At 42.8% G+C, this 10,631-nt stretch overlaps 1 pseudogene; it reads left to right on the plus strand.

The window, feature by feature from the left end:
• Positions 1-552: 552 nt before the first annotated feature.
• LOC118884399 lies at positions 553-1,417 on the plus strand (annotated as a pseudogene).
• Positions 1,418-10,631: the final 9,214 nt, after the last annotated feature.

Below are 10,631 nucleotides of genomic sequence, written 5' to 3' on the forward strand. Positions count from 1 at the left end.
TGCTGAGAATTGTTCCTTCTCAGCTAAGCAGTAACCAGGAAAGATCAAGGCATATAGCTACAATTCCAAGTGCATAAGGCACAAGCAAGTTGTTCTTCCAACTGTTCCCTTAAACGCTTGTGGATTTTTAGTGCATGGAACTGAATTAAATGGCAGGAATTTGCAGAGATAACCAGCCCAGGTCTCTACAAAATAAGAAAGAAAAAAAAAGAGGGAGGCAGTGAACCCCGTTAGTATCAAGTCAGACATTTTGGTCGGGGCTGGGCAGGTTTGGTGAGGAATGGAACCAGACAGAGGAAGGGGCTGCATGTCTGTAGAGTTGGAATGGTGACCTGGTCCTGGCTGGTGCTCTCAGAGTTTCCACAGGACTATCCTGATGTGAACTTGAGCTTCCTGTTAGGCCCTTGAACTATGCAAGAATGCTTCCCAAGTGATAACCCTGGACTCCTATGCCTCAGCCCAACTCTACACCTGCTCCTCTAGGCAAACTCTCCACCTCATCCGTCACCTCATCCCTGTGAGTAACTTCATGGAACACATTAGTTATGTGCCATGCATACTAAATTAAAATCTCTTTTAGGCCTCATCCCCACCAGCATCAAATGGGGTGATGTTGATGTGGAGTTCCCTTGTGTCTTTGAGAAGGCTGAGGTTTACTTGAAGGTTAAGTCTTCATCTTTGCCCCTTCTGCTGATTCCCCATGTGCATGTGATGGGAGTGAACCATGAGAAACATGAGAGCTCTCTCAAGATCGCCAGGAATGCCATCTGAACCACCAACCACAATGGCTATCCTGCCCAAGATTATCCATGAAACTTTCACATCGCGGAGGACTCGCCATCACAGTCCATGCCATCAACGCTACCCAGAGACTGATGGTGGCCCCTCTGGCAAACCACGGTGTGAGGGTCATGGTGCTGTCCAGAGCATCATTCTTGCAACCAAAGGCACTGCCAAGAGTGTGTTCTGGATCTGACCTGCCATCTAGAGAAAGCTGCTGAATTCGACAACATCACAAATGTGGTGGAGCAGGTGTCAGAGGGCCCCTGAAGAGCATCCTGGGCAACACTGAGGACTAGACGCTCTCCTGTGACTTTAACAGAGTCACTCACTTCTCCACCTTGACGCAGGGCCTGGCATTGCCCTCAGTGACCCTTTCGTTAAGCTTATTTGTTGGTATGAATTTGGCTACAGCAACCATGTGATAGACCTCATGGTCCACGTGGTTCCAAGGCATAAGGTTTCCCTGGAAAACAAGCCTAATAGCCTTGAGGTAGAGAGAGGTTCTCAGCTGCTGAGAAGTCCTTGCCTCACCTCTAGCCCCCACCACAGTGAGAAACTCCCATCCCCCACACAATTCCCTTTCCAAGCACCTGAAGAACCCTACCTTGTCAGGTACCATCAGCACAATCAATGATACACTGTACTCAGAGGAGGGAAATCTACATGAGTTCCCCTCTGAGAATCACATCCAAGCTCTTTAGTATGGCCTTTCTCTTCGTAATTGAGCTCTCAGATTACTTTTCTGTGCTCACTTCAAACCATTCATCCAACCCAATAGCCTATACTTCAGCCATATTGACCTATTTGCTGCATTCTAACAACTCTGTTTTAGTGAACACTATTTCCTTTCCTTGAATGCTCTTTCTATGATCTTTGGCTACCTGATAGATGACAGCTAATCTTGAGGTAATTAATGTAACAGAGTGTCAAAGAAGGAAGTCAGAAAGGGCTGTGGAAGAAAGGTCTTGATAATGAAGAGTTAGCAGTATATTATTACTCACTGATAAGCAAATCACTGATGATTATTGGTTGTGAAATAGCTAGACATATGATGTTACTGAAGAGGCATGACCCAAATGTCGCCTCTTCTTCATTGTTTTCCCTATCCCCATTCCCCACCTCCTAATAAAATATCTTCCTGCTAGAATTATTTCCTCCTCTACTATAATGAGAGAGCCAATCCATCACTTGTGAGTTCTTTCATTCCTAAGGTTCTAACAAAGATATGAAGTTTCTTCACTTCTAAGGTTCTCATTTCTAAGGTTTACTTAGAAGGATTCCATTCCTTCCAGCCTCTTCTCTGAGCCCTTATAATATTATATTCATCTTTCCCTCTTTATTGGGGTCTTCCAGTCTATCTACAGTTATGCACAGATGCCCCCACCCTGAGTCACTTGACCTTAGTTCCCTTCTAGCTAACATCAGTATTTCTAAACTTTCTCACCCAACAGTTCCGGTGGGCAATATACTGACTGGTATGTCCTCTGTTTTGTTATTAAGGTGTTTCTCCACAGCCCCTTTCAGCTTCCTCCTTCATGCTTTCCACTGTTATCCCAGTTCCCTCAAGGTCATCTAACCAAAAAAAAAAAAAAAAAATTGAGATACCAAATGCAAAGGCCTTACTTTAATTTCTATTTGACATAGATGATCTGTCCCAGCTCTTGAAATGCTCTCCTCTCCATTGTCTTCTTTCAGGACACCACAACGCCCCTGTTTTCTCCTATCTTTTCAAGCACACCCTTCAGACTCTCACTTGGATTCCTCCCTCCTCTTCCTCCTTCACCCTAGATATACCCTGGATTCTCATCTCTTTAACAGATGTTTTACTTTCACAATTTTAGCTATGATTCCTGTATGGATTAGTCCCATATGTAAGTCTTGACCTCTCTACCAAGCTCTGGTTCTGACTTCTGTCTGCCTATGGGATGCTTCCACTTATGGATACCACCAACACTTGGTACGATACCTCTACAACTAATTTTCATTATCTCTTTTCCAAAGACACCTGTGTGTCTATGTCTTACATTTCCCTTCCAGAAGAACCACACTGAAACCATGACCAAGAGATAAAGAGCTCTGCTACTTTTAAGGGCTTCCAAAAATGATAATTTCCTAAGCTTCTTTGGCAAACAAACTTTATAAACCAGGCTACAGAGAACTGAAGGAAAATGACGATCCTTTTAAATCTTAAGGTAGAGTTCTGTATTTTAAGGCTATAGATTTAAAAAAAGGCTAATTTTATAAGGAAAATCCCTTTTAGGGAAGCACATAGGGAGATTTAGATAGATTCCTTAAAAGACAAGATAGGCTTAAGAGTACTTACCTTAGAGGGATTATTTATGTAAGATATAAGGCAAAAAGAGATCTTGGAAAAATAAGATGCTGTATGAATGCAAAGATTGTTTCACTCTAATTATGTTAATTTAATTCATTTACTCCATGGGGATCATGCCTTAAAGATTTCAAAAGATTTAGTCATCTGCCTCTGTTACAGATTTACTTTAACTTTTATCTCTTTGGCTATCTACCTTTTCGTCTAGAGGCTTGTGGTACAAAATGTTTCCATTAGAAGAAATATTTGACTAATCCTTTATAATATGAACAGAATAACATCTATTCTGGATTGCTAGCTGTTCTTTGAATAATAAATCTTCCCGCAGTTAAAAATGGATAATTAAGGTCTGTTTTAGAGACTTGATTTCAGAGAAAGGAAGCTCAGTAATTAAAGTGAGAATGAAAAAATGAAAATGAAAACTGATCAGGAGTGAATAACAATTTTCCACTTCCATTTAAAGGAATCTCTCAGGCACTAAATTTTATTCACATTGCCACACAGGCTACTCAAACTATTTATCTGCTTTCCAAATAGTCTCAGATTTTGGGTAAAGGAAATGTAAGCTATGTTATTTTGGCTCTGTAAGATAAACAGGAATGAAAAGCAATTCAAAAGTTCATGTTGCAGTGGAGGCTGAGAAAGAGGGAAAAAAGAGCAAGGATGTGTTGAGCAGGAGAAACTGGCCAAGCCCCTCTGCCCATTTCCTCCCCACCACGGCCTCTTCCTGGGAGAATCCCAGGCAGGCAAGGTCACTATGCCAGTTTTAAGGTTGCTGTGTCTTCAAAACCCATCTGCCTCTCAACATCCTTAAGCTGGCAAGGAACTGCTGGTCATAAGGGGCTGCTGTAGGTCTCCAGGACAGACTGTTCTACAAGAGGACCAAAGATATAACTAACCGCAAACAAGGATGCCCTTTATCCACTCTCATGGCGTGGCACTCAAATACATTCAACACCATCGTGGTTTTTAGGTCAGCCCTAACAACAGGAGAGAGGCACCCAACTCCTGTGAGAGAACCCCCAAACACCTCAACCATCCTCTCCAAGAAAATCTCAAAATCTCATGGAAACTATCAGGAGAGGACCACAAGACGAAAATAAAGCTCTCTTTTTTTTTCTAGACTAATAACGTTGACATTTCCAACGACAATCCACAGCATTCATACCGAACTAAACTGATTAATTATCTCACCTGTCACCTTCATAAAAGTTTAAGTTCTACTTGAGATGACTGGAGAACAGCTTAGCAAAAGTCAAACAAACTAAAACCAAAACCACTAATTGCTCATTATCAGTTGAAGGAGTTTAATTTTTAATATAACCTCTATTCCCTAAACTCTGTTTAATGAAGAAACTGAAGTATTAAAGACATCAATCTGCATAGGTAAGTCTTTAATACTTAACAAAAAGTCTAAAGATAATCAAAACAGCCTATTATTAAAGGTTATATGTGGGAGAGTTGGGGGGTTTGATGATGCTCTTGTGGACTCCAGGTAGGCTGGCTCTAAAGAGTGTTTGGTTGCACATCTGTGCATGTGTTCAATCTGTTTGGTAATCTTAAACACTCTATCTATGTCAACTGTTGTATTTATATTAACTTTTTTTTTTCAGATAGCTTTGAGTGGCATACAGAGGTGTGGCTATCTTTCCAAATGATTTTTATAAAATATAATAGAAGGATTGTGTCCAAAACATTGGATAGTTTGTTTTTGTTCCACTATTTTTTACCATACATGCACAAACTCAATTGGAATAATATACTTGAAACTTCTCAGAATAATTACTTCATTATTTTAATGTCTGAGAATTACAAATTACTGAATAGGACACAATTCCTGATGCCACAGAGGGCAGGGAGGTGAGCCCAGAGCTTCTGTGGGTTGGCTCCAGCCAGAGCCCTGGCAGGGCGACATGTGGGTCTGAATGGCAGCTGCCTCACTCCAGGCAACTAGGGGCTGCAGGTCCTGCTTCATGAAAGCAGAGCCTTGCGGGAAGTATGTGCAGACCTGAGGCACCTCCCTGTATGTGTAAAGTGGCAGCTTGGACCCCCAGTGACAAGTCCCTTGGGTGAAGTTCCCGCATAGCCACTGGGAGTGGGGGCAGCTCTCCCCAGCATGGCCGCTGCTCCCCAGCCCCGCAGAGTTGATCCCTTATTGAGAATCCTGATTTATTTTCTAATCTAATTTGACACTCGCTTTTAACTGGCAAGTTTGGACCATTTACATCTGTTTTTATTGCAATATCCTTGAAAATATTTCTATTGTTCTATTTTGTGTTTTCTATTTGTCCTGCTATTTTGATGCTTTTTCTCTCCCTTCCTTTTTTCCTTTTGATTCCATTTTTTAAAGTTACCTAATTTCCTTCTGAAATGTTGAAAGTTATTCACTATATTTTTATTTTATTTAACCCTTAACTTCATATTTATATACAACTTAAAATTAAAGTTAATATCTCCACCTTCCTCTAACAAATAAAAGATCTTAGAAAGTTTTAACTAAAACCACTTGCTTGCCAGATACTCTTACCCCATTTCCATTTCGAACTTAATTTTTTTTACCTGCAAAATTAAATATTTCTGTCATAGACTCAACATTTTAGATTTAACCATATGTTAACCTTTGCTCATCATTTCTTCTTGCATCTCAGACACACCTTTAGTTTCTCTTTTCTTCTTCCTAAAGTAAGTTGTTTAGAAGCTTTAATGAGGATCAGTTGGTAATAAACTCCAAATTCGTTTGCTGAAAATGTCTTTATTTTGCCCTCATTCTTGAATGCAATTTTAACTAGATATATATTACCAGATAGACAATTCTTTTTTTTTTTTTCAGCATTTTGAAAATATTGTTCTCCATCTCCGTTGTTGATGTTGAGAAGTCAGCTCTCTCACTAATCAATAGAGTCCTCCAAAGGGTGGTCCGTGGAGCTTGTTAGAAATGTAGATCTCAGACCCCAGCCTAGACCAACTGAATCAGAATGACTGAGATCCTCCAGTGTGTATTTGTTAAGTAAAATCTCTTAGAAAATGTTCGACAAGTTATATTACTTAGATTTTCATATTGCAATGTGTTTCTTCGACAAAAAGATCCCCATGTTATATTTTTTGTCAATATGCAATAATTTATTTTTTAAATGCTTCTCAGTGAAGAAACAGCCGAGCTGAAATAATCCAAGATCTTTGACTGTAAAATTAATAGTTATATTCATAGACTCCACGGAAAAGCCGTTTTCTGATAGTTCAGGGACCTTTCATCAAATTTGGTGATTCAGTTATCTTCACAGAAAAAAATGTCAGCAGTTTGGGAATACTGGAACAATAGCCTCGTCTGGGCCCCTCCGTGCTTCCCCTCCACTGGCAAGCAAGAGAAGGATAAAAAGCTTGAGCAGAAATAAAATCAGACACAGAACCTCATGGGGGAAGAGGCATATTTTTCCTTACCATGCTGATGGATGAATGGGAAACTTAAGACTTGAGTGTTTTAAAACCTGGTGCTTTTAAGACTAATTATCTGTAATGACAATATGTCTGCCTGCTATGTAAATAAGAACCTGGAATCAGACACGTCTGTCATAATGAAATGTGACACGAGGGAGATTAGACAAAAGCTTTCTGTACAGTGAGATCTTGGATAAACTCTTCCTCCGACTAATAAAATGTTCAATTGTTTGAGATGCTTGCACTGAGACTGGGATGGCAACAGGATCAGATTGTTGCAGGAGTTTTGTATGGATGAGTTATGCAGATCCAACCTGACTAGTTCATGAAAGCTCAGTGGAGGCTGTAAAAATCTATCCGCCAGCCATCGCCATTATCTGCGTAGGGGTGCGGGATCCACAGGGAGCTGAGGACTAGTACCTGACGTCATTTTATCGGTTTATTTACATAGAGGAGCTCTTTCCGAAGAAATCCCTTTTTTCTCTCTCTCTCTCCATCCAGAAACCCTCATAAAACAGGCAGAAACTATTGCGACCTGAGCCTTCCCCTGCCTCACTCCCTCTCTCTCCTGTAACTTCCACCTCTCCCTTTCAGCTGGCTCTTTCCCATGAGCCTAAATCTGCACACATGTGTCTCCCATCTCAAAAAAGGAATTAACAGAAAACAAAGGAAGTCCTCTTTGAATTCTGCCTACCCACTTGGCAACAAGTTTCTCACTCTCTCCCTTCACACTCAACTCACTGAAAGAGTGGTGCATTTCCATATCCTCCCTTTCATTCTCAAACCCGTTCTAGCCTGGCTTCTGCCTGGATTCGGCTGTGAAATTCCTCTTGGTAAAATCACCAACAGCAGCAAGGTGGCAATGTCTTAGTCCTCACCTAGTTGGCCGTCTCCAGTGCACCCAGCTCCACTGATAACTCCCTCTCTTCTGGAGTTTCTGTACTCCCTTGGCCTCTAGGACCCCACTTCTCCTGCTGCATCTCACTTCCACCTTCTGCCCCCATCTCCTCTTCATTGATCCTCCCATTAAACATTGGTGAGCCCCAGACTTCATTATGGGGCCCCTTCTCTTCACACCCACAGCCTCCCCACAAGGCTGAGAATCCCAAAATCTGTTATGTGCTGTTCAAACTCCTTCTTCATCCATCCTCACATAGATGTTCCACAGACACCTCATATTCAATGTGACCAGAAAGGCTTTATTAAAAAAAAAAAAGAAAAAAGAAAAACAAAAAGCGTTTCCTTCTGTATTTCTTATCCTCTCAGTTACTCTAAACAGTAACCAAGAGATCAGCTTTGTCTCCTCTCTCTTCCCCAAAGTCTAGCCTCAATATCACTGAGTCCCGTGGACGTCCCTCCGTCTTACCTGTCCCCTCTCTCCATTCTCAATGGCACCGCTGTAGTTCACACACTCGTTATCCCCTGGCTGGAATACTGCCTCCTAACCAGTCTTCCTGTCTTTATATTTGCTCCCTTCCAGCCCATTCACTTTACTCCCACCAGGGTGATCTGCTAAAGTTGCAAGCTTCAATCTGTTGTTGAAACCCTCTCTACTGGACATAAACTTATGCACCCTCCCAGATCTTTCAGCCTCCCTGTCTCCTCAACCATGGCCACTTCCAACCCCTCAGCACATGCCTGTGGAGATCTTCTTCCTGAACCCAGGGCCTGGAGCTTCTAACTCCCCTCCACCACTTCCAGACTCAGAGGAAGCACCACGTGTTAGTCCAGGTCCTCTGAGAAGCAAATGCCAAGATGCGAATAGACATGCAATGCAGACCTGATCCTGACAGAAGGAGAGAAGGATGGAAGTGTGGATGGAAGTGTCCTAGACTGCAGCACAGTTCTAAGGAAATTTTGGCAGGGCCACTGGGAAGTCCTCAAGCTAAATCTCCTGTGAGAGGAGTCCCCTGTCTCCTAGGAATAGATCTGTCTTAATATTTCTGCTATGATCAATCACTGGGGCAGAGAAGGAAGTGTGGCCTCTGTACAGCACAGCATATTTTCAGACCCACCAAGCAGTACTGTTGGACAGACGTGGCAGCAACCCAATGTATGATGGAAGTGGCACATTTGGGATGGGGCTGGAGCAGGTCCAAAACTATGAGTAAATTACCAGTAACTTCTGGTCCAGGCTGCCATGCTACCTACTTCTACCGTATCAATGCCTCTCCTTCAACCCATGGATTTCCACTGACCAACTCTCAGAGGAAGAAAAGACAGGACTGGCTCACAGATGTATCAGAATGCTGTGTTGGTGTAGCTGGAAATGGACAGTTGTCACATGATAGCCCCAATTGTCAGTAACCCTGAAAGATGGTCTGATGTGGATGACTGACCTTGTCCAGCCAGTGCTTGTGCAACAGGCCCATGACCAGACCAGGGGTGACCAGGGTAGCAGGGATGAAGACCATGCATGGGCCTAATAACAAGGGCTTCTTGTCTTATGGCCAATCTGGTTATAGCCACTTTTGAGTGGTTAGTGTGCCAGCAACAGAGACTGAAGCTGCGCCCTCAACACATCACCATCCTTTGAGGTGTCATCCTACAGCCTACCTAGTGGCAAGTCAATGACATCAGAGCTTTTCCACATTGGAGGAGAGAGTAATTATTACTCCATACCAACACTGATACAAATTCTGGATGTGGGGTTGCCTTTCCTTTATCATCACCACCACCAAAGCACTTACAGAACACTTCATCTCTCAACGTGTTTTCCACACAATGTTCACTCCCACACGGGACCTTTTCTAGAGCAAAGGAGGGGCAGAAATGGGCTTGTCACCAGGGGACTCACTGATAATACCAGGTATCCCACCATCTAAAAGCAGCCAGACCAACAGAATGATAAGCAGCCTGTTGAAGGCTTAGCTATGGGTCTAGTATCTTGCAGGGTTTGGTTGCTGTCTTCTAGGAAGTGACATACTAGCCAAATCAATAGCTGATATATAGCATTATGCCTCCAACAGTAAGCATATATGGGTCTAAGAACCAAGTGAAGTAGAAGTAGCCTCCTCACCACACAGGGGTCCATTTGAAATATTTGTGCTTTTATTCCCTATAATCTAAGGTCCTGCACAATTAGAGGTCCTAGTTCCCAGGGAAGGAGCATTTCTGCCTGTGTGAATAATGAGTTTCTTTGAACTTAAAGTTAACGACTACCTGACCACTTGGGGCTTTCATGCCAATAGTTCAACAGGCAAGGAAATGATTTACTGTCTGATTGATGTAATTAAGGAGTTGGTGTTGACCCTCCACAAAATGGGGTCATAGAGGATAATATCTGAAACCCAAGGGATTCACTAGGTCTCTCTCAGCACTGCCATGCCCACTGATAATGGTTAATGGAAAATACAGCAACCATGACCCAAAAAGTACAGGACAAATAAAGGGTCAGTCCACTTGAAGTTCTGGGTCACTCCAGCAGGAAAGCAACTTAGACCAGCTGACAGTTGGCCGCAGGTAGGGAAATACAGAATGTCTGATAGAGGAGAGAGATGATAAATGTCAATTAGAGCCTCAGGACCAGCCCCAGTACAGAAATTGTAGCTTATTCCACCAACCCACTTGCCTTAAGTGTTTCTGCAAATCACAACTAGTCACCATCTTGAAGGCGGCTCTGTGACTGTTTGACTTGGGGAAGCAGTGAGCGCAGCCTGTTCTCACAACAATGGAAGCCCTGTAGTGTATGAGGGAGCCACATACAATGGAAGGTCACAAGCAGATCTGAGGAGCACAAGAGGTCATCTATATAGGGCACATCCTATATCGGCCATTTGTTCTGCCACAATGACCAGTTCCATGTGGGCTCACGCAGTCCTGCTGTTAAGGCAGACACCTGGAGTCTCTGGTCCCTCTTCCTATTCCTAGACTCAGATGAAGCACCACACTATGAAGCACGGAACCTGGCTCTCCAGAAGGTGCCGGATGATGCAAGCCAGAAGTCCAGGGAGTTAACATTCTGCAGGTGAACTCTGTTCGATGGGAGACAAGAGAAGGGAGGGTGCTAGCAGATGAACTCCCTCTCCATACACCCTCTGACAGACAGCTCTGAGACACAGTTTTTCTGTACAGCCTATTT

This window comes from Balaenoptera musculus, chromosome 18 (genome assembly GCF_009873245.2).
Source record: "Balaenoptera musculus isolate JJ_BM4_2016_0621 chromosome 18, mBalMus1.pri.v3, whole genome shotgun sequence".
Taxonomy (NCBI): Eukaryota; Metazoa; Chordata; class Mammalia; order Artiodactyla; family Balaenopteridae; genus Balaenoptera; species Balaenoptera musculus.